Here is a 22,998-nt window from a genome sequence, read left to right as displayed (position 1 = left end):
TGATTTTCCTGAGTTCTGTGGGCACACCTTGGAGCCCGTTGCCCACCGAGCGTTGACTGCAATGAGGCAGAGGCTCTTAGTTTTACATCTTCCATTGGAGGAGCACATCGCTCCCCAGGGCTCCTCTGACTAAGCCTGATTCAAGGTACTCTGGGTATTTTAGGAGCTAATATCCTTTCCTTCTGGCCCTCTGGAAGGACATGCTCTGCTGCAGTGGTTGGATGTGGCCAAAGAGGAGGAATCATCGAAACCAGGGCCTGCTTTGCCAGTGTTGGTTCTCTCCAGTGGCAGGAGCTGGTGCTCAGCAGGTTCTGAATGTCCCTGCTTTCTGTGCTACTTCCTAAAGGCTGTGGGAGGTAGAGAACCCTGGCCTGAGGCAAAGGGAGGGTGGAATTGTTCTTAGCCTGGCACCACTTGCTCAAGGGCTGGACCTTTGCTCTCACTGGGGCAGCTTGACCCAAGCTGCCTTCTGGCTTCTCAGGTGGCTTGCTTTCTGGGGTCAGCCTCACTTCTTCCTCTGCCCTTAGTCAGCAGGAATTGTCTTCCTTTCACGTGCTTGCAGGGTGCTGCCTCCCGTCACCTGCCTCCCTGCTGTTGAGGTTCACCAGAGTCATTCAGATGACTCTCCTCTGTCCTCGCTGTCCCCTCCTCTGGTCTTCCTGGACTTAAACCCTCTCCCCAAGGTGTTCTGTGCTGACCGCTGGAAGGCTGTGGTTTCAACAAAGACTGTGGCCAGGGCCTGTGACGCAGGCCCTCGCAGCACAGCCCAGAATAGCCTCGGCTTTGCTGCTTTTCCAGCTGCCCTATCACTTTGCAGGCTGGAATCTAATTTGCTGTCCACCCTCTCCCTCCAGTCTCTCAGCCAGTGCTGCTTTCTTTGCCCATAAAATATTTATAATCACAGATTATGTTTCCCTGTGAATATAAACTTGCTTTTGTTGTTTTCTGTGCCCTTAAGAATCTGCCCCTGACATATTCTCTGGGTTCATGGACTTCATCACACTTTCTTTGCTGAAGTGGCTGGCTCTGCTCGTGATCCTACTGCCTCTGCTAGATAACTGCTGAAGAAATGTGAGAAAAGAGCTCTAGGTTAGTTACTGTAGTCAGAGACCTGGGTTCCAGATGGAACCCTGCTGCTAACTAGCCACAGCCTCTGGAGGAGTTGGGAGCTTATTGCTTGAGGGCTTGGTGCTCAGGACCTCTGGCCAGTGGGTGTGACTCCTAAGGACCAGCCACATTGAGGGATGTGCTCTTGGCTGTTGATGAGGTGAGGGGGGACCTGACCAAAGCATGTGCAGAGAGGCCTTGCCACCATCGGCACTCCTGAAGCTAGTCACCTCTGGCACAGAAGTCCAGTCCACTTTCTGTGTGCCTTTGGGAAGTAGCACAGAAAGCAGGGAAATTAAGAGCCATTAAGTACCAGCTGCTGCAGCTGCGGAGAAGCACTCACCACTGAGTTTCTCCCCTGAAATTCTCAAGCCCAGCCTTGCACTTAGGAGGGCAGCAGCCACTGTGAGGCAGAATTCACTGGAGGCGTGCCTCCTCCTGTGTCAAGAGTGTGGAGGAGGGCCAGGGCTGGGGTCAATCCGGGGGTGAGATCCTACTGTGCAGGTGGGAGCCCAAGGCTGTTCCGCTCCAACCTCGCCGTGCGCAGCCTCCTCAGTGTCCTTGTTCAGGCCTCTCATTGCCTTTCTTGGCCTCTTCTCATGGTCTTTCATTTTCTTTCTCAGTGGCTGAGAAATCTTGTTTTTGACAAAAATTGTATGATACTGGACTCAAATGCTTAACTGAAATTCAAATCTGTACCAGCAGCTGCATGCCTTTTCTTCCTCTAATTTTGTAATTCATACTTAAAATCATGGGACTTCTGTTTCATTCTTTCCCACCGGGAGAATGGTAACGGATCACAATTCAGTTCTTTCCAGCATTTTCGACACCTTCTTGCTGAATTATTTTGCCAAATATTAGTAATTTTCTGAATTATTTGGGCTTCCTGAGCTGAAAGTGGTGATGAGTTTGCTTCTCAACTTTCAGTATAAAGATGGTGATTCCCAGCTAGATTTGGGAACAGTAATCTGTTGTCATTTGCTTGATATTATGGCAGGCTGTTTCATAAGACATGCTGCAGGCATTTTTTAAATGAAAATTAAACTTATTTTATTTTGGGAGTTTCACAAGAACTCTTGAATAATTGTGATACCTTTGGATATTATGAAACCTTGATTGGCAACTGATTTGAGGCCAAGTGTTTACATGCTCAGTAGAGACAGTTCTTGGCCGATCTGGACTGATGATCCAGTGTGTGATCACAGCTGCTCTCCCTGCTCCCCACTGAGCTCCCTGTTGATTGGCACCACTTCTCAGGGGGCTGCCCAGCACAGGAAGAGGAGAGAAAGAGAGACCTTTGGGTGCTGGCCTTCTCAAGGGATACTATACCTGGCCTCCAGTGGGTTTCCCAGGCAGGGAGTGGGCTGTGCTGCCCCATCCCCACAGGCTAACCCAGTGCCCTTCCTGGCTGGCCATGGCTGATGTCTGCAAAGAGGCAGGTGCACATGGGTCAGGGAGCAGGGCTTTCATTTGTCCGTGTGTCTACTAGCATCCTGTCAACCAACTGCATTAACTCATCAGTTATGCAGCCAGGTCTGGTAAAAGGTTTGCAGGTAAAGAAGGATGAAATCCTTGTCTGAAATTAGGTTTCAAGGTTATCTCTGGATTTTGTTTCTCCAGGCTGGGTCCCCATAATTGAGGGCAAGGCTTTGTTGGAGTTAACTCACCTATAGCTTCAGAACAGTTTATTTCAAAACAAAGCTGAAGTGGATTCCCACCATTGTGGTTTGGACCATTCATGATGACCATGTCGACTTGGGGAGCTGAGGAGCCACCCACATTTCACATATGAGAGTAACAGATTTGGGACTAGAACTTGAGTTTTCTCATGCCCAGTCCAGCTCTTTTCACTGCATCTGACTGTGACATAAGACACCGTTTCACTCTGTTGCCCAGGCTGGAGTGCAATGGTGTGATCTCAGGTCACTGCAACCTCCACCTCCCGGGTTCAAGCGATTCTCCTGCCTCAGCCTCCCAAGTAGTTGGGATTACAGGTGCCCACCACCATGCCCAGCTAATTTTTGTGTTATTAGTAGAGATGGGGTTTCTTTTTTTTTTTTTGAGATGGAGTTTTGCTCTTTCGCCCAGGCTGGAGTGCAGTGGCACTATCTTGGCTCACTGCAAGCTCCGTCCCCCAGGTTCACACCATTCTCCTGCCTCAGCCTCCTGAGTAGCTGGGACTACAAGTGCCCGTCACCACGCCCAGCTAATTTTTTGTGTTTTTTTAGTAGAGACGGGGTTTCACCGTGTTAGCCAGGATGGTCTCGATCTCCTGACCTTGTGATCCACCCGCCTCGGCCTCCCAAAGTGCTGGGATTACAGGCGTGAGCCACCGTGCCTGGCTGAGATGGGGTTTCAACATGTTGGTCAGGCTGGTCTCAGACTCCTGATCTCAAGTGATCTGCCTACCTTGGCCTCCCAAAATGCTGGGATTACAGGCGTGAGCCACCACGCCTGGCCCGAAAAATACTTTTGAATGGGGCCATACCTGTCCCGCCTGAGGGGCAGGAAGCAGCATTGCTTGTGAGGAGTTGAGAGAATTTCAGCTGCGCTGAGGAGCAGGACTTCCCAAGGCATGTGGACCAGGTGGTTGGAGAATGTGGTGCTGCTGGGTCAGAGGGAGGCAGGATGCTTGTGAGCTGTGGTCTGAAACCTCTCCGACCCCTGCATTCCTCACTGGGTCTGAAAGCTTCAGAGCCCACCTCGCTGCTTTTTCTTCTGAGTAGGTGCTTCCTCACTGGGATCCATGTGATTTCTGAACCCCCCTGGCAGACCTCTACCTCTGTGCAGCACTTTCCAGTTTGCAGTGCCTTCACCTTTTAGTCCTAGAAAGTTTCTTCCAGCCTAGAACTTCTGTGACTCCAGGCCTTGGTAACAACTCTGAGTAGTAGGTAGGGCTGGTGTCCCTGTTTTAAAGATAGGAAACAGTAAGTAAGTGGTAGAGTTGGGCCAGTGTTTTCCTTCCTCTGTGGGGCCCAGGCTGAGCCTTGTTGGTCCTCAGCATAGCACTTCTTACAGCACTTTGAAACTGGGCAAGCCCATGGGCTCAGGAGCAGTCTCTGTCTTGTTCATAGTTCTATCGCTGATGCTTAGTAGATGCACAAAAATATGAGAGCTGAAAAGTTAAAATTTGTATTCTCAATTTAGGAGTCTGCATATAGACATCTAGTATAGGGGTTGGTAAAAATTAAGACATTATGGAGTGTCTACAAGGACCCATGGTGGACAGAGTTGCCTATCTCCACATAGATCCTTATCCCAAGGGCTTCACCCACACTGGCCAGATGCCCAGTGTTTCCTGTTTCCCCATTAAACTCCGGTTTATGACTCCAGTTTAAGATATTCTATGATGTCTATAACCGCTTAAGCTGGCATGTATTTTTACTTTTCATGTTTAGGGGGAAAAAAAAGCTGTACAAGAGATAAGGCAGTGGTTCTCAGCTGGGGACATTTGGCAATGTCTGGAGATAGTGTTGGTTGTCACAACTGGGGGCAGCATCTAGTGGGTAGAGTCCAGGGATGCTGCTGGCCATGCTACAATGTGCAGGACTGCCCGCACAACAAAGAACTCCCTGGCCCCAAGTGTTGACAGTCTTAAGGGTGAGACTAGGTGGGACCTGTTGTGTATAAGGAGGACAGAGAGCATCTGGGAGTCATAGTGAGCCAATGGTTCATAAATAGTGGTGTAGAATTACAGGAATGAAGCCACATTGCAATCCATGGAGATATGCACTTGATCACTGTTTATCTGCCGATTGCCATGATTTGGGCCCTAAAGCTGGAGTAGGTGTTGGAAAATGTAGAAAGGCTGCAGTTTACTGAAGGGTTGAGGCCAGCAGTCAAGGCCATTGGAGGACTGGGGCCATTTGGCTCACAGAGTGAGGTGGGGAGAACTGGTCCACATGATTGCATGTGCAGTGCTCTGGGTGGGGGGTTGAGGCCAAAGCTTTAGCTTGGGCTCCACCACTGGCTCGCATCTCAGGTCACTTTAGCTGGTCACATTTCTCAGAGCTTTGGTTTCTGCCTCTGCCCTTACCTCTCAGGACTGTCTTAGCAGTGGCACCAGCAACCTTCTTGCCTTACAAATCTTACAACTTTGGAGTCACTTTTGGGTTTGTCCTACTTTTCTCTTTTCTTTTTTTTTTTTTTTTTTGCAGACGGTGTTTCACTCTTGTTGCCCAGGCTGGAATGCAGTGGCACGATCTCGGCTCACCACAACCTCCACCTCCCGGGTTCAAGTGATTCCCCTGCCTCAGCCTCCCGAGTAGCTGGGATTACAGGCATGCGCCACCACACCCGGCTAATTTTGTATTTTTAGTAGAGACGGGGTTTCTCCATGTTGGTCAGGCTGCTCTCAAACTCCAGACCTCAGGTGATCCACCTGCCTTGGCCTCCCAAAGTGCTAGGATTACAGGCGTGAGCCACCGCGCCTGGCCTCATTTTTGTTTTTTACGAAGTCCTGTCCATTCTCCTACAGCAGCAGTGCTGTTCCTTTTCCTTCTGGAACTTCACATTTCAATCCAGGGCTCTGACCTGGTCTTGGCATGCTGCCAACTTCTTGCGACAATCTGGCTGCCCACCGGAGGCAGCTCTTGGAGGTAGAAACCACATCTCTTTCAGCCTTGGTCTGTGGCACATGGTAGTAGGAACAGACAAGAGAAACCAATTTATTGAGGGCTTGCTTTATGCCAGTTTTGTGCTGGACACTTTGCATATTCCCTTCCAAGTCTTCACAATGATGCTGTGTGATTATTGTGTCTGATTCATGCGTGAGAAAACCCAGGCTGAGAAGAGTTAAGGGACTTGTAGTCAAGTGGCAGGCTGAGATTTGAAGTCAGGACCACCTGACCGCATTTCTTCTGCTTTTTCTGCTGCACTGACCTGTGGTGGAAATATTTCTTGGTAATGTGCCTTCCCTCAGCTATTAAAATAGTTTTCCGGAAGCATCTGTTGGATGACCACTGTGGATACTTGTAGTTACTTCCAGTTGCCTCTTAGGTCACCACCTTCCGGCCCAAGCTGAGGTCAGTGCTTCCTGCTGGAGGTTGGCTCCTGGCCTTATTTAACACCACTGTTTCCTGTCACTCCACAGCTTGGTCATCTACTCTGCCAAGGAAATGGGCCAGTCTTCATTCTCTGCACTTGGCCAACTGGGGGCTTCCTGGGTCTTGGCTCACCCTGGAGCTGTTAACACCCATTTCCAAGTGGGTTCTTAATGTTTGCTGAGTGAGTTATCAAGTGAAGAAAGAGCGTGGGTTCTTCCCCATCCCCACAAAGGGCCATCACTCACCTCCAGACCCAGTTCCTCATCTGGAAAACCCAAGCTAAGGAAGTCCCTTGCAGCCTGGCGGAGGAACTCTGCTCACTCGGTGCTCTCAACCTGGAGGCGGGGGTTTGTCCCACTTGGAGACCTCGACTTTGCTCATTGCTTCTCCAACCCTGTCGGTACTGTTGCTGCCTTTACACCGGCATAAGCCATGCTGACCCCACAGGTGAGCCTTGGCACATCTTTGGCCTGGAATGTTGTTTTCTCCTTGGAGAAGTGGTCGGTCTGTGGAACCCTGCTCAGGGTGTCTCATCAGTGAAGTTCTGTTCAATTGACATTGAGCCCTGGGTTGGACATCTTAATCTGTCCCTCGGGGTCCCTCTCACCCTTTTCCACCCTGCCCTGTGCCCCAGGAGGCTGACCTGTATGGACTGCATCAGCGGGCTCCCATTCCTGCAGGGCTGACCACACTCTTCAGTCATATGTCACAGCCCCTCAGGCAGTGCTCTACACTCTTGGGGCCTTGGCGTCAGGGCACTGCAGCACCCACTGTACTGGTTCACACCTTTGTAAACAGTCCCTTTGTTAAATTCTCCTCACGTTATCCCAATTCAAGTGGCCCCCTGTTGCCTGCTTGGACGCTGACTGATGCAAACATTTACTGTGTGTGCCCAGATGGGCAAAATATGGATCTTGCCCTGGAGAAGCTCTCGGAAGGGAGACAGATCCATGAGCAGTTTCTGCCTCCTGCAGCAGGTGACAGGAGCCCATGTGCTGTGGCAACACTGACCCAGGAGGGTCAGAAAGGCTTCCTGAGGAGATGCCCAGAGCCTGGAAGCTGGACAGTCAGAGTTAGTCAAGTGACAGGCTGAAGTGGGAATACCCTTTCATCCCAGCCAAAACCAGAGGTGTGATGCCGGATGGGATGTGCCGGGACCTACCAGCTGTTTGAGGTACCTAGAGGGTTGCAGTGGGGCTGAGGTAGCTGACGGGCCAGGCCAGGGAAGGCTACATAGGTTGCACTAGGTGCTGGGACTTTAACCCTGTCACTGCCCTGCTTTAACTGGCCAGTGGCTCCCCATCCCAGCTGGACATTTATTAAGATCACTCAGCTGCTGTGCAAAGAACCCCTCTAAAAGGGATGGTATGAGGGGCCAGGAAGGGAGCAGGGAATTCAGTAAATTCAAGAGATGGCCAGGCGCGGTGGCTCACACCTGTAATTCCTGCACTTTGGGAGGCCGAGGCAGGTAGATCATCTGAGGTCAGGAGTTTGAGACCAGTCTGGCCAGCGTGGCGAAACTATCTCTACCAAAAATACGAAAATTAGCTGGGCGTGGTGGCATGCACCTGTAATCCTGGCTACTCGGGAGGCTGAGACAGGAGAATCGCTTAAACCCGGGAGGCGGAGGTTGAGTGAGCTGAGATCGTGCCACTGCACTCCAGCCTGGGTGACAGAGCAAGACTTCGTCTCAAAAAAAAAAAAAAAAAAAAAAAGAAACACAAAACAAAACAACATAATACTCTGGTAAGGCAAGGCAGAGATGGAGGACAGGAGTTAAGAAAGATTTGAGGGAAAATAGCTATTTAGTAGGTAGAAGTAGCTTGGCATAGAGAAAGGACCATGCTGGGAAACAGGGCAGGGAGTTCAGAAATTCAAGTTAGCACAACAAAATTATCTTGGGATAGGTTATTGAGAGGTGGGCTTTGTATTCAGAGGAACTTCATAGTGAAGGAGAATGGGGTAGGGGGTTGGGGGTGAGCACAGGGCAAGCTGCAGGCTGTTCCTGTGGAGGGGAGCTGGGCCAGCTCAGCTGCTGACTGGTGGAGGCCTGGGCTGAGGCAGGGAGGGGAGATGCCTGCAGCAGCCAATGCACAGCTGGGGGTCTGGTGAGACTGTGTGTGATCTGGGCTACAGGGCTTTCTCTCCTGCTGGCCTGTGCTGCCTCTCGCCCTGCCCTTGTGCTCTGGAGCTGCCCCTCCTCTGAGCCATGTCCAAGAAATAAAGCGCATCCATGCCTCCCTGCACCTGCAGTCTTAAACCTGTTGGGCTACTCAATTGATAAACTTCCCCTGAGGTGGAATAGGCAGGATCTGGTGAAAGTTTGGAGGTGGATGGAGGTGAGGGTACCTTCTAGGGCTCTGACTTGGTGGAATGGATGGGGCTCTTTATGGAGTTCAGGATCTTAGCAGGGGAGAGAGGAGAAGGGAGGGAATTCTTTTCTGCTTGTTTAGTTGCAAGTGTTTTGTTGACAGTACGGTACACCAAACATAAGGTCAGGGGTGAGAATAGAGGGAGAGAGACTTGAGAGGCTTCAGAAATGCACGGTGCTTCTAATCATGAGGTCACCCAACGACAGGCTGGGGAGAGAGGCGCAGTAAGCCAGGGTGGAGCGCTGGAGAAGCCGATGTTTAGGAGGCAGGTGGGCAGGAAGAAGCTGGGTGGGGAGTCAAGAAGACAGTCAAGGAGATGGGAGGAGGACTGGGGAAGTGGAGTCCTGGAAGCCAGGGAGGCGATGTTCCAAGAGGAAGTGGTCAACCTCAACAGATGAAGTGAGGCCTGTGGAGGGACAGGTGGAGTGGCTACAGGCCGTCACTGGTGAAGCAGTGGGGTCAGGCAGCCTGTGGTGGGGTGAGAAGGGGGAAGTGCAGGTGACTTCTGCAAGAAGCTTGGCTGAGAAGGGAAGGAGAGAGATGGGCTGTAACTGGAGGTCGACATAAGGATTTTAGGATGGGAGACACCTGAGCAACTCTTCTTGTAGACAGGTGGTTCTCCCCTTGTTTCGAGGGGGTCTTTGGTAAGAATATGTTGGCACAGTAAGTTACTAAGAGATCAATATCATCAGCAAGAGAAGGCCCACTAGTATGGTCTGCATTTTACCCTGAAGGCTGTCCGGTGACGCCCAGACCCAGGGAATTGGGATCAGGCTGCCTGATGGAGAGCCTAGGCTCTGCATGGAGACCCCTGGGGGGACCCCTGGGGCTTATCTGACTTGGACGAAGGTTGATTTGATGGGGAAAGTAAACAACTATTTGATGCCATCCCTGGACGCTATTTCTGACCATCTACTAGAGGCTTTGTGCCCTTCAGATACTGTGAATGCTGTCAGGGGCTTACAGCAGCAGTGATCACATTCACTAAACACTTCCTAGCCCAGTCCTAAGCATTTTATGTGCCCAGTATAATCTTATCTTCCCAGCGGCCTCATGAGGTAGGTTCTGTCAGCATCACTGGGTTTCGCCCTGTGCTACAGGCACAGGAACCAAAGCTCAGAGAGGTGGGGTAACTTGTCTAAGGTCCCAGGCCTGGGAAACGGTGACGCTGGGCTGCCTAACCGCGCTGCAGTGCCACTGCACCATAGTTGGTGGTGGTTTGTGAGTGGAAGTCGGGGTGGGGGTCAGTGGTGACTGATAGAAGGAGACCCCAGCAGAGCAGGAAGCAGGAGAATCTGAGCAAGCGAAAGGGCACCTCATTCCCTGAGCCTGGTGGGGGGACTGGGTGCTCAGAGAGGTAAGCTTGTATGTTAGTTGGGAAAGGGGGGTTGTCTACTGGGAGTGAGGGGAAGGGTGGGAGGGGAAAGATGGGGCCAGCGCCAGAGGGAAGGTGAGGATGGAGAAAGGGTTATCAGTGTACTGAAGGCGATATGCCCCGTGATCTCCCCCGACAGAGAAGAGTTCTGTCCAGCATTGCTTGGTGGCCAAGTGAGGGAGGAGAGAAGGTGGCTGGAGATATTTTGGGTCTGAGTCGGCAGGGTAGGGGATGTGGCCCCTCTCAAAGGGTTTGCTGCCCAGGACAGGGTCAACTATGCCTTTCTCCACAATTTCTGGTCTTGAGCACAGCTCTTCCTGGGTGCCCTGTACAGGGCTCTACTCAGTGAAGTGCCACCGACTCCAGGGGTGTGTCGTGTCTGACCTTGGTGGAGGGCAAGGAATGTGTCTTTTTGTATCCCCAGTGCCTAGAACAATGCTGGCACCTGGAAATATTGCTTGAACCTAACTGTCTTGTTTTTGTCTTCCTGTGAGTTCAAGGACAGGAGCAGTGCTTAACACACAGTAGGTAATGGAATATTTGTTCCAGCAGCCTGGACACTCAAGGGGAGAAGCCAGGGCTGCTGCTGCCTCTCTGGAAACCCTGTCTTCCCTTTGGTTTCTGCCTCTCCCAACCCACGTGTACACACATACACATGCCAACACATACACACTCAGACACAGGCTCATACTCAGACATGCATACTCATTCACACACTTACATATATGAGCACACAACACATGCACACTTGCATGCACACACTATTTCAGTCAGAGCTGCTCCTGCAGAGTCTCTCCAGTCCCAGGGCCTGTCCTGCAGCCTCCTAGTGGCACTGCTGTGGTATGACCTGGAGAGCCTGGACAAGGACTCTTCTCAGTGTATTCACTCCTAATTTGTCCATGACAGATTTAGGCTCAGAGCTCAAGGGGGTTGCAGACTCTGGGTGAGCCTTTGTCCCTGCCCTTGAGAAGGTCCCAGTTGCCTAAAGCTCTTGGCCAGAACTTAAGGAAACCAAGGGCACAGGTGCATAGCAGTACCTACTGTGCCTGCTAGATGCTTGGTGCAAGGGATTTTGTTTACTCCTTACAACAACTCTATGAAGCAGGTTTTACTCACCTCAGTTTGTATTGTGGAAACTGAAGCTTGGTTGTTAATTAATTGCCCCAAATTGCATAGTAATGGATGGAGCCAGGATTTAGGCCTGGGTCTGACTCCAGAGGTCCTTTCTTTCAGCACTAGATGGAATCCTTGTTGACAGAACAAGGGGGAGAAGAGGCTTTATGTTGCCCAGCTTGTCCTTTTGAGCACATAACATCGTATATGAGCCAGAACATAAAGGTATGAAAGTTAATACAGGTCGGTACTTCTTAGCTTTTATGGGCCCTTCGAAAACCTGAAACTTGCTAAGGGTTGTGGACCCTTTCCCCAGATAGTGCATATATGCAGAGGCATACATAGGTTACTCTGGGTACAATTTCAGGGATTTGAGGTCCCCCTGAAACCTCCAGTGGTTCCCAAGTTGAGAACCCCTGTGAGAGGTGTTTGCTAACAATGTGACAGATGAGAAGAGATGACTGTCCATGCCCTGCACAGAGCACATACCACAGTGCCCAGAGAGGTCTGTACATACTCCTTTCAGCCTGTTTTTAATAGAATTGGAAACAATCTGAATAGCCATCAGTAGGGGCCTGGGTAAATAAGCAAAGTCCATGTGTGCCATGGAGTAGCACACAACTGTTCCAAGAAAGGATGGTGTAGGTATAGATAGATGTAGCTCTCCAGGACATATTGTTGAATGGAAAAAAGCCTGTTGAAGAGTGATATACCTCACACATTATTGTGGGTTTTTTTTTTTTTTTTTTTTTTTTTAAGACAGGGTCTCACTCTGTCACCCAGGCTGGAGTGCAGTGTGCAATCTCAGCTCACTTCTACCTCCATACGCTGGGTTCAAGGTGTCTCAACCTCCTGCATAGCTGGGATCACAGGCCACCATGCCCAGATAATTTTTGTATTTTTAGTAGAGACGCGTTTTCGCCATGTTGACCAGGCCGGTCCTGAACTCCTGGTCTCAACTGATTCACCCGCCTTGTTCTCCCAAAGTGCTGGGATTACAAGCATGAACCACTGTGCCCGGCCCCACACACATTATTTATGTAAAATCACTTAACAACATTATTTCCTACAAATACAGAAAAATTTATGGGACTGGGTGCAGTGGCTCACACCTATAATCCCAGCACTTTGGGAGGCTGAGGTGGGTGGTCACTCGAGACCAGGAGTTCGAGACCAGCCTGGCCAACATGGTGAAACCCCGTCTCTACTAAAAATACAAAAATTAGCTGGGCTTGGTGGTGTGCACCTGTAATCCCAGCCACTTGGGAGGCTGAGCATGAAGATCACCTGAACCTGGGAGGCAGAGGTTGTGGTGAGCTGTGATATCACACCACTACATTCCCTGCACTCCAGCCAGGGCACCAGAGCAAGATACCCTGTCTCAAAAAAAAAAAAAAAAAAAAAAAGGCAAAAAAGCACAAGAATGATACCCAAGACAGTGCTAATAGTGGGAGTTCCTTTGGGGAGGAGGGAGGTAGAAGGTTCCTGGTCAAAGGTGACACAGCTCTGTAGTGCTTTAATTTTTTAATAAAGAGACTATATCTCTCTACTATTTGTGTACTTAAAATCACAAATAATTTTAAAATGCAATGCACATACCATGTGTATGGGGGAATGAGGGCAAGAGGAAGGGATTCTGAAGGAGGTGGTGTGGGGTAGAGCTTTTATATCAGACAAGCCTGTATTCCAGTCCTGACCTTGACAATTACCTGCCAATGACTTCAGGCAAGTCACCTTACTCTCTGAGTCTCAGCCTCCTCATTTGAGAAGTGGGGATGACAATGTCTGCCTTCCAGGGCTCTTGTGTGGATATGGAGTAGGCCATAGAATTATTGGCACATAGTAGGTGCTCAGCATATCAATCATAGCCATTATTGTTATTTCAAATTTCAGCCAAAAATAATCACTTGAGCTTTTAGTAGGTGACAGTTGGATTAAGGACATTGGGACTATATCTGGTTCAATCAGGGATGACTTCCTGGGGGAGGAGGAGCTTGAGCTGCTTAAATATATGTGGGAAGTGGGGCAGCATTGAGTTAGAGAGAGGGCTGTGTGCAGAGGCCAGGGAGGGATTATGCCTGTGTGCCTATTATTAGTAATGATATTACTTATTTCCATATTATAGACAAAGAGGGAGAGTCCAAGTAACTTGTCCACAGACACATAGCTAGTAAGTGTAGGGTGTTCACATGGAAGGGATGGGCAGAGGAAGAGAAATGGGAAAATGCAGGAAACCTGGATAGTTCTGTGGGAGGAGAAGGGAGAAAAAGAATGGGCTTTGTAATCAGGCTCCTGAAGAGAGGGATGTGGGGGATTTAACAGGCCAGCCATTGCCCTTTACTTAAAAAAAAAAATGCCCAGGGGAGATGTAGGACCTTAAGGTCTTACCTTTGCAAGACGCTCTTGACAGAGGCCACTGGCTCTCCATCTCCCTTGGGCCCAAGCAGAAAGGATTGGGGCCCCTCCCCACAGGAAGGGGTGCTAGGCTGATTAGTCCTAGGAGGCTGGGCGTCTTTTCCCCAGGAACCCTCCAAGAACTGGGTGGGTTGAGAGCTGGCTGGCAGTACTGTGCCAAATGAAGTCGCTGCATGCCCTGTAACCTGGCAATTCCGCTTCTTAGGTTTTCAGGCCGAGCTGTAACGGTTCCTGTCAAGGACGGTTATGGCAGGGTTGCTGGGGTGTTGGAGGGAACTCGGGTGCCTGTCGCCCTCAGAGTGGGTAAATAAATGTGGAAGGTGCCCACCAGAAACTAAATGTGCCCACAGCAACATGAATGAGGTTTAAAAATACAGTGCTGAGCAAAAACAATTAAGAAATATATCTATAATGTGTGTGTGTGTGTTATTTATATATATATATATATATATACATTACTAATTGTGAAACTAAAAAATACATGCACTTGTTTTGCAAGGACACATACAAATGGTTGGCTATGGGTTAGGATGAGGAATGAGAATAAAGATGAGATAAATGCAGAGTGTGGTGAAATCCAGTTCCTCTGCAGGTGGAAAGGGTGGCCAAGCGGTCAACCCACATTTCTGTGCACATTGTGCCATCTAGTGGGCAAAGGGGCTTTCAGCTGCCCTGGTCCTGGAGCTGGTGCAACTATGGCACCATGACATCCTGGGCAGGTGCTGTCTCAGCTGGGACCCCGGAGCAGAGGTGAGAGGTGAGCACTGCCTGTCAAGTGGGGGCCAGGCACAGTCTGCTGTAGGCCTGGCCAGTGGGGCTGGTAGCCATTTCTGTTGCAGCAGGGAGGAGGGTTCAGACAGGCCTGCCTGCCTCCAGGAGCTGTCTGATGTCAGGGCTGGCTCTTCACCGCCTGCTATGGCAGGCAGGCAGGTGGTTCCTGAGGAGGGAGTGGCTGAGACTCTGATGCCAGATTTTCACATGTAGCCCTCCCTTCTGGCAGGAAAGAGAGCATCTGGCAGGATCATTGTGAAAGCAAAGAGGAGAGAGGAGAGCAGGTAGAGACACTCAGAGTCTAGAGAGAGCAATGACTACCTTGAGGCGGAGTACAGAGGACAGACCCTGGCACCAGACTGCCAGGGTTCACATCCCTTGGGCAAGTCCCCTGTGCATCAGTTTCCCCTCCTTGGAATGTAATAGTACCTACCTTGTAGGGATGAAGTGAGTCAAAATAAAGCACTTAAAACAGGTCCCCTTTCTGGGTCAGGGCTGTGTAAGTGTTGTCCACTCTCAGTATCTGAGGTTCACCCAACTCCTGTAAAGCCAGCACCCTGCTCTCATCCTTCATGAGAGTCATGGGGCATGAACAGAATGCCCTGGGCTGATGGGGGTCACTGCAGCAGGGCCTGGGGCTATAGGCTAGGAAGGGACTCCAGCCATGGACCCAGGCCAAACTGCGGAGGGAGGTGGGGTGAAGCAGGGCGGGGCCTGGGGCTGGGGACACTGCATTCTTTTTTTGTTTTTTGAGACGGAGTTTCGCTCTCGTCACCCAGATTGGAGTGCAATGGCGCCATCTCGGCTCACGGCAACCTCCGCCTCCTGGGTTCAAGCGATTTTCCTGCCTCAGCCTCCCGAGTAGCTGGGATTACGGGCTCCTGCCACCACGCCCAGCTAATTTTTTGTATTTTTAGTAGAGACAGGGTTTCACCATGCTGGCCAGGCTGGTCTCGAACTCCTGACCTCAGGTGATCCGCCAGCCTCGGCCTCCCAAAGTACTGGGATTTTACAGGCATGAGCCACCATGCCCAGCTGGACACCCCATTCTTGGGGTCTGTAAAAATACTTTCTTGGCCGGGTATGGTAGCTCATTCCTGTAATCCTAGCACTTTGGGAGGCTAAGGAGGGTGGGTCACCTGAGATCAGGAGTTCGAGACCAGCTGGCCAACATGGTGAAAACCTGTCTCTACTAAAAATACAAAAATTAGCTGGGTGTGGTGGCACACGCCCGTAGTCTCAGCTACTCAGGAGGCTGAGGCAGGAAAATCGCTTGAACCCGGGAGGCAGAGGTTGCAGTGAGCCAAGATCGCGCCATTGCACTCCAGCCTGGGCAACAAGAGTGAAACTCCGTCTCAGTCTTGGTTACCTCTGGGGCTTGACGGGCCCTGTCCTGCCCCACCTCTCTCTGCAGCCTCTGGCCATTTATTTTAGCTGCCCCTCCCCACACACCAGCCTCTCCAGGCTCCTGCATCACAGTCATCTTTATAAAGCACAGTACAGCTCAGCCTGTTGAAGAACCTGCCTTGGCTCCTCGTTGCCCAGAAATTCAATGTAGACATCCTTGGTAGGCATTCAGGGTCCCTTCTGGTCTGGCCCACCCTGCCTTCCACGCCCATCTCCCGCCAGTTCTACTCTCAGCAACTCCATTGCCTCTCAGCTCCCACCAGGCCTCATGTTCCACATCCCTGGCCTTGCTCAAGTTATTCTCCTTGTTTTGAGCGCTCGTCCTCCCCACTTTTCCACCTGGCAAAATCCTCCTCATTCTTAGGGACCCAGTTAGTTCCTCCATGAAGACTTCCCCGGCAAACTGTGTCCCCCCACCCCAGGCTTCTGTCATAAACCACTTGTCGTTAATCACTTAACAGTTATCACATTTTGTCACAGCCAGCCAGTTCCTGTTCAGTGAGTAGAGGAAAGAAAACATAGACTTTGTTACCAGACTGTATGATGGAATCTCAGCTTGGCTACTCACCAGCTCTGCGACCCTGGGCAAGTTACTTAACCTCTGAGCTTCGGTTTTCTCATCTACTAAATGGGGATAATGCTCATATTTAACCCGGATTCCTCACCAGGCCTGCAAAGCCTTGCCTGCCTCCTATCTCCTGTTGCTCTCCACATCTCACCCACATCAACGTCCCTGCCCCTCCTTGAACATTCTCAGTCCTTTCTTGCATCCCTGCCTTTGCACCTGCCCTTCTCTACCTGGAATGTTTCCTTCTTATTCCATTCTCCACCTCATTTCCAATGTCACCTCCTCAGAGAGGCCCTCTGCAACCACCTTCTCTAAATCCCCCGCCTGGTTTTGCTTCATCTTACTTTCTGTTTATTTTCTTCTAGGGCTTATCCCAACCTGAAATTTCCCTACTTTCTGGCTTGGTTGTCAGCTCCGTGAGTGTGGGGCTCTTTTCTCTGGGAACTCAGAAGATGAACAGACTTGATATGTGTTAGTCCTGGCCTCTCCTCTTCTTCCAAGCCACACTTGATCATCTGTGAGCCCCTTCAGGGCAGGGCATCATGTCCTCCTCATTTTTGCTTTCTTGACCCTGAGCAGTATACCTGGTCCATAGTGAACACTTAGCCTGTATTTGCTGCCTGCCTGCCTGTCATTGTCTTCCCCAACCTTTTCCCTTAGCAGCCCTTGGTGATCTCCTGATGGTTTCTAACACATGCCGCAGGTTACATGTGGGGCTGAGCCTGATATCTCCCAGAGTGGGAATGCCCAGGGGTGGCCTCATGTTTCTGCCACTTACTTTGCTTTCCAGCCCAAGACAGGATTTTGAGTGGAGAGTTTGGGGTATATTACTGGCTGTAGCATTAGGGACCTTGGCCACGCCCTTCGCATTACCCTGCGTGGTAGGACAATACCTAGAATGGTCTGGTCAAACCCGAGAGACTTAGAGAAGGTCAAGAGGACACAGCGATGCTCATAGGCCCCTCTCAGTGGGGAGATTGGGCTGTGACTTGTTCAGGCGGAGTGGGGTCCACACAGTCTGATGAAGCTTCATTTGGTTCCGAGGAAAATTGCTCTCTGAACACAGACCATCCCTTCTTTTTTTTTTTTTTTTTGAGATGGAGTTTTGCTCTTGTTGCCCAGGTTGGAGTGCAGTGGCATGATCTCGGCTCACCGCAACCTCTGCCTCCTGGGTTCAAGTGATTCTCCTGCCTCGGCCTCCCGAGTAGCTGGGATTACAGGCATGTGCCACCATGGCTGGCTAATTTTTTGTAATTTTAGTAGAGACGGGGTTTCTCCGTGTTGGTCAGGCTGGTCTTGAACTCCTGATCTCAGGTGACCCACCCTCCTTGGCCTCCCAAAGTGCTGGGGTTATAGGTGTGAGCCACTGCGCCCGGACTCCATCCCTTCTTAAGCTGACCCAGAGGTCTGGTAATTGGGTGAGTGTGATGGCTCAATGTTACCCACCTCCTCTGGCATCAGGATGTAGGGACCAGTCCATTGGTATGCAGAGGTTGTGGTACCCAGCCTGGCATCAGCGATGCTGGGAAGAGGGAATGCTGTTGCCTGTCTGCTACTGTGGGAATGACAGAGAGGGCTGCAAGGAGTGGCCTGGCAGGGATGGACCCCAGGGCCCGTGCCTTCCTCGTGCTCACTGAGCAAATGAAGCAGGATTCACTCCCTGCTGGGAGAGGGAGATTAGGGTTAGGGAGCACAGTGTTGTGCTCTCAGATTTGAGGATTTATCAATAAAATTTCAAAAAGTCATTTTGGGAACTGGCATAAAGGTTCATGGCATCTTATTTTGTCAAGTAAGGACAAAGGATAGGTAAAAAATTAGTTTCCTACTATTGTATCCTAAAAAATGAATATTTTAATACCAAAAATTGAAAACAAGAATAGTTCTTCCCTAGAAAGGCCGAACAGCATTCTTATGCTGACATTTTGAGCTATGGACAGGGGAGAACAAGGTCAGAAACCAGCTCCTGGGAATTGTTGGGTTAGGAGTTTGGAGAGCATATGCGTGTGAAGGGAGATAGTGTTGAAGCAGGTTGCTGGCCTGGTGGCGTGATTGGAGGGAAAGGGCCTGAATATTTCCTGGATTAGTCCAGAATATTTCCTGGATTAGTTTAGAAATTCTTCAGTCCCCTCTATCACTTAGGCTTTCTGTGGATTAACTCGTTTTCTCTTTGAAAGTGTAAACATCCCATGGGCAGGGTCCATCAGAGAACCTCGACAAGTGCTGCTCTGTGCACAGCCTCCCGGGAGGGTGTCTGTACAGGTGAAATCTGGCTGGGATAAATGTCAAGGGCATGTGTGGGGAAAGGAGAGGGAGGAAAGAAACCAACCCTTGCTGGTCCTTACTGTGTTCCTGCACTACGCTTAGGGCTTTTTCATGAGTTAACAAAGAGCTGCTGCTTATCTCCATTTTACAGATGAGAAAACTGAGGCCCAGAAAGACTCAGTGATTTGCCCAAGGTCACACAGCCAGTGGTGGAACCAGCATTTACATTCAGGCCTGTGTGAACTCAAGTTCAGAGCTTTTATTTCTCCAGCAGGCCAAGGCACAAAAAATTTTAAAAACAACTTGAGTCCCATCTTCCTGTTGGCATAGTGTCTGGCAGACATCTTTTTGATTCGTTCTGTCCATCTGGAAACACTGTGGCTGACTCTGTGTTGGCAGCTCCCAGGCCCTTGGAGGGGAGGTTCAAAACTCACATTTTTTTTTAACTTAAGAGAATTCTGGCAGAGTACACATAAAAGTTGCCATTTTAACCATTTTAAAATGTTTTATTTATTTAGGAGACAGTCTCACTCTGTCGCCCAGGCTGCAGTGTAGTGGTGCAATCTCGGCTCACTGCAACCTCTGCCTCCTGTGTTCAAGTGATTCTCCTGTCTCAGCCTCGCAAGTAGCTGGGATTACAGGTGTGTGCCAACACACCTGCCTAATTTTTTGTGTTTTTAGTAGAGATGGGGTCTCACCATGTTGCCCAGGCTGGTCACAAACTCCTGAGCTCAGGCAGTCCGCCCACCTTGGCCTCCCAAAGTGCTGGGATTACAGGCGTGAGCCCTGCACCTGGCCTTAAAAAGTGTATAATTTAGCAGCATTTAGTACATTGAAAATGCTGTGCAGGCTGGGCACGGTGGCTCATGCCTGTAATCCCAACACTTTGGGAGGCTGAGGCGGGCGGATTGCTTGAGCCCAGGAGTTCAAAACCAGCCTGGGCAACATGGGGAGACCCTGTATCTGCAAAAAAAAAAAAAAAAAAAAAACACAAAAATGAGTTCTTGTGATGGTGTGCCCATGTAGTTAGCTACTTGGGAGGCTGAGGTGGGAGGACTGCTTGAGCTCAGGAGGTTGAGGCTGTGGTGAGCGGAGATCATGCCACTGTACTCCAATCTGGGTGACAGAGTGAGACCCTATCTCAAAAAAAAAAGAAAAGAAAAAAAAAGAAAATGCTTCTTGACTGTCACCACTCCCCAGTTCCACACCGCTCCTCAGTCCCTGACTTCTAGCCCCTGGCAGCCAGCAATCTGCATTCTGTCTCTAAAAATCTCCCCATTCTGAACATTTCCTATAAATGGGATTGTACACTATATGGCCTTTTGTGTCTGGCTTCTTCTACTCAGCATAATGTTTTCAAGGTTCATCCATGTTGTAGCATGTGTCGGTATTTTGTTTCTTTTTATGAGACTGAATAATAATCCATTGTATGGATATACCACATTTTGTTTATCCATTCATCAGTGGTGGACATAGGGGTTGTTTCCACTGTTGGGGTTGTGAATAGTGCTGCTGTGAACATTCTTGGGCAAGCTTTTGTCTGAACAAGTGTATTTAATTTGTTTTAGTCTATACTAAGAGTGGAATTTCAGGGTCCTGTTGTGCTTCTGTGTTTAGCTTAAGGTGGAACTGCCAAACTTCCACGGCAGCTGTACCCTTTTACATTCCCACTAGCAATGTGTGAGGGATCTCATTTCTCCACATCTTCACCAACACTTATGTTTCATTAAAGATTTTTTATTATAACCACCCTAGTGGATGTGAAATGATAGCTCATTGTGGTTTTTATTTGCATTTCTTAATGACATCAGTCATCTTTGCCCTTCGCTCTTTGGGGGGTCACAGGAAGGCCTCTCTATGCCATGCCTCCATGCCTCAGAGTCATCTGTCTAGGGGTGGTGTGAGGGTTAAATGAGAAAATCATGTGAAGAACTCAGCATCTACGCCAGGCACATAGTAGGGGCTCTTAAGACCAACTCAGGCAGTCCCAGGCCTGCCCCTGTCAGCTGGTAGGGAGGCTGGCCGCTCAAAGGACCTCCCGGCTCTGACCAACGTGTAAGTTAGAGCTGCTCCCACGGCCTGGCAGTCCCCTCTGCCCACTCTGCCTCCACTGTCCTGGACTTCCTGGGGAACTGTGATCTTTCAGAGGCTGGGATGACATTTATGGAAGGTGGCAGGTCCCCTCCACCCCTTTTCCATTTTCATGGACCCTCCTGGCCCCTGGGTGCCTTCCCTTCTAGGTGGTCTCTCAGCACTGCCCTCTGCTACTGGAGCATGATGGGAAGTGCCTGGAAATCTATCCCCTCCATGGTGGCCCTTAGCCAATGACTGAGGTGCAGGAGAGTGAGGTCCCAGCTCCCTTGCCTGGGGCGAGGACAACCCTGAGGTGTAATTTACACTCCCAAGTTCCCCTGCGAGATCAGGCAGAAGTCACCCTCTGCAGAATTTTGCCTGAATCTGCACCCTTCTTGGCCTCTTACTTTCTTGTCTTGCTCCCCGAGTCCCTCTCCAGTTTCCCTGGGAGCACTCCCAAATCATTTAGCTATGAATCCTCATCTCAGGATCTGCTTCTGGGGAACCTGATCTAAGACATGGAGCACCTACTGTGTGCCAAGCCCATGGCAAATGCTCAAATAGACAAAGATAAATAAGATGCAGTTCCTTCCCCCAAAAGAGCGCATGACTTGGTTGGGGTGGTCCTGATCACAGTAGTAATGCTAATAGCCCATGCTGTGCACCTTCTATGTGCCAGGCCCTAGGCTGAATGCTTTACATACATTAGTTCATTTAAACTTTCTAGCTTTTCCGGTTCTAGGTGCTTTAGCAGCTGCGGCTTAAGGTGCAGACATGGCAACGTTCAAGAACCACAACACACACAACCAGTCCCCAAAATGGCACAGAAATGGCATCAGGAAACCCCGATCACAAAGATACAAATGTCTTAATGGGGTGGACCCCAAGTTCCTAAGGAGCATGCACCTTGCCAAGAAGCACAACAAGAAGGGCCTAAAAAAGATGCAGGCCAACAATGCCGAGGCCATGAGGGCACGTGCTGAGGCTATCAAGGTCCTCGAAAGCCCAAGGAGGTTAAGCCCAAGATCCCGAAGAGTGTCAGCCGCAAGCTCGATTGACTTGCCTACATTGCCCTCCCCAAGCTTGGGAAGCGTGCTCGTGCCTGCATTGCCAAGGGGCTCAGGCTGTGCCGGCCAAAGGCCAAGGCCAAGGACCAAACCAAGGCCCAGGCTGCAGCTCCAGCTTCAGTTCCAGCTCAGGCTCCCAAAGCTGCCCAGGCCCCTACAAAGGTTTCAGAGTAGAGATCTCTGTCCGCCAACATGAGGACAGAAGGACTAGTATGACGCCCCTGGGCTGCCATCTGCATGGGGCTGGTGTCCTCCTCTGCCATTTGTACAAATAAACCTGAGGCAGGAAAACAAAAAAAAAAAAAGCAAAACAAAAAACAAACTTCTAACAACTTTGCAAGGAGATGCTATTATCACCCCACTTTACGGATGGGAAAACTGAGGCCCAGAGAGGTGAACTAATCTGTGGTCCAGGGTTTTACAGCTTGGAAGTGGCAGCACCCACCCTGAGACCTGTGCTCTTATCCACTCCTCTTTCAGCATGTTTCAGCTGGGAGCGGATGCCCCAGCTGCTTGCATTCAGTAGATGAAAGAGATTCTCCAGGGCCTTGCTGTGACTGGTTGTAAGGGTGTTTCATGACTACTTTGTTGCTGATCTTGGATAACTTTCTTTTGTTTTTTTGAGACAGGGTCTCACTCTGTTGCCTAGGCTGGAGTGGCTGGAGTACAGTGGCACAATCTCGGCTCACTGCAACCTCTGCCTCCCTGGCTCAAGCAATCCTCCCACCTCAGCCTCCTGAGTAGCTGGGACCACAAGTGTGCCACGATGCCCTGCTAATTTTTTTTGTATATATATTTTTGAGCCACTGCACTTGGCCCAGATCTTGGTTAACTTTTTATGAGTGATTTAAATGAAGAAGGAGGCTGGGCACGGTGGCTCATGCCTGTAATCCCAGCACTTTGGGAGGCGGAGGCAGGCGGATTGCTTGAGGCCAGGAGTTTGAGACCAGCCTGAGCAACATGGAGAAACCCCATCTTTACAAAAAATACAAAAATTAGCCAGGTGCAGTGGCATGCACCTGTAGTCCCAGCTACTCAGAAGGCTGAGGCAGGAGAACCACTTGATCCCAGGAGTCGGAGGTTGCAGTAAGCCAAGATTGTGGCATTGCACTCCAACCTGGGTGATGGGAGTGACACCCTATCTCAACAACAACAACAAAAAAGAAGAAGAGAAAATAATGAGTTAAAAACCCATCCCTCTGATAGCGTTATTCCCGCTTACCTTCTGCTCTGCTTTCCCGAGTAAGAGACAAGGTGGGAGTGCTGCCCGGGTACTAGCACTGCCACCCCTGGGTGAAGCTCCCATCCCAGGTGTTGTGGTATAAACAGGGTATCAGCTGTTATACCCCAGGGGGAATCAGAAGCGCTGGCTCAGGAGAAGCCAGGCCATGCTGTCTGAGAGTGTGCTGGGGTGGGTAAGAGC

General features: G+C 50.2%; 1 pseudogene; it reads left to right on the top strand.

The window, feature by feature from the left end:
- The first annotated feature begins 21,192 nt into the window (after positions 1-21,192).
- LOC134810300 (large ribosomal subunit protein eL29-like) lies at positions 21,193-21,836 on the top strand (annotated as a pseudogene).
- The last annotated feature ends 1,162 nt before the right edge of the window (positions 21,837-22,998 follow it).

The sequence above is a fragment of the Pan troglodytes genome, chromosome 5 (assembly GCF_028858775.2).
Source record: "Pan troglodytes isolate AG18354 chromosome 5, NHGRI_mPanTro3-v2.0_pri, whole genome shotgun sequence".
In the NCBI taxonomy this organism is placed as follows: domain Eukaryota; kingdom Metazoa; phylum Chordata; class Mammalia; order Primates; family Hominidae; genus Pan; species Pan troglodytes.
This window is presented reverse-complemented; position numbering and strand designations above follow the sequence as displayed.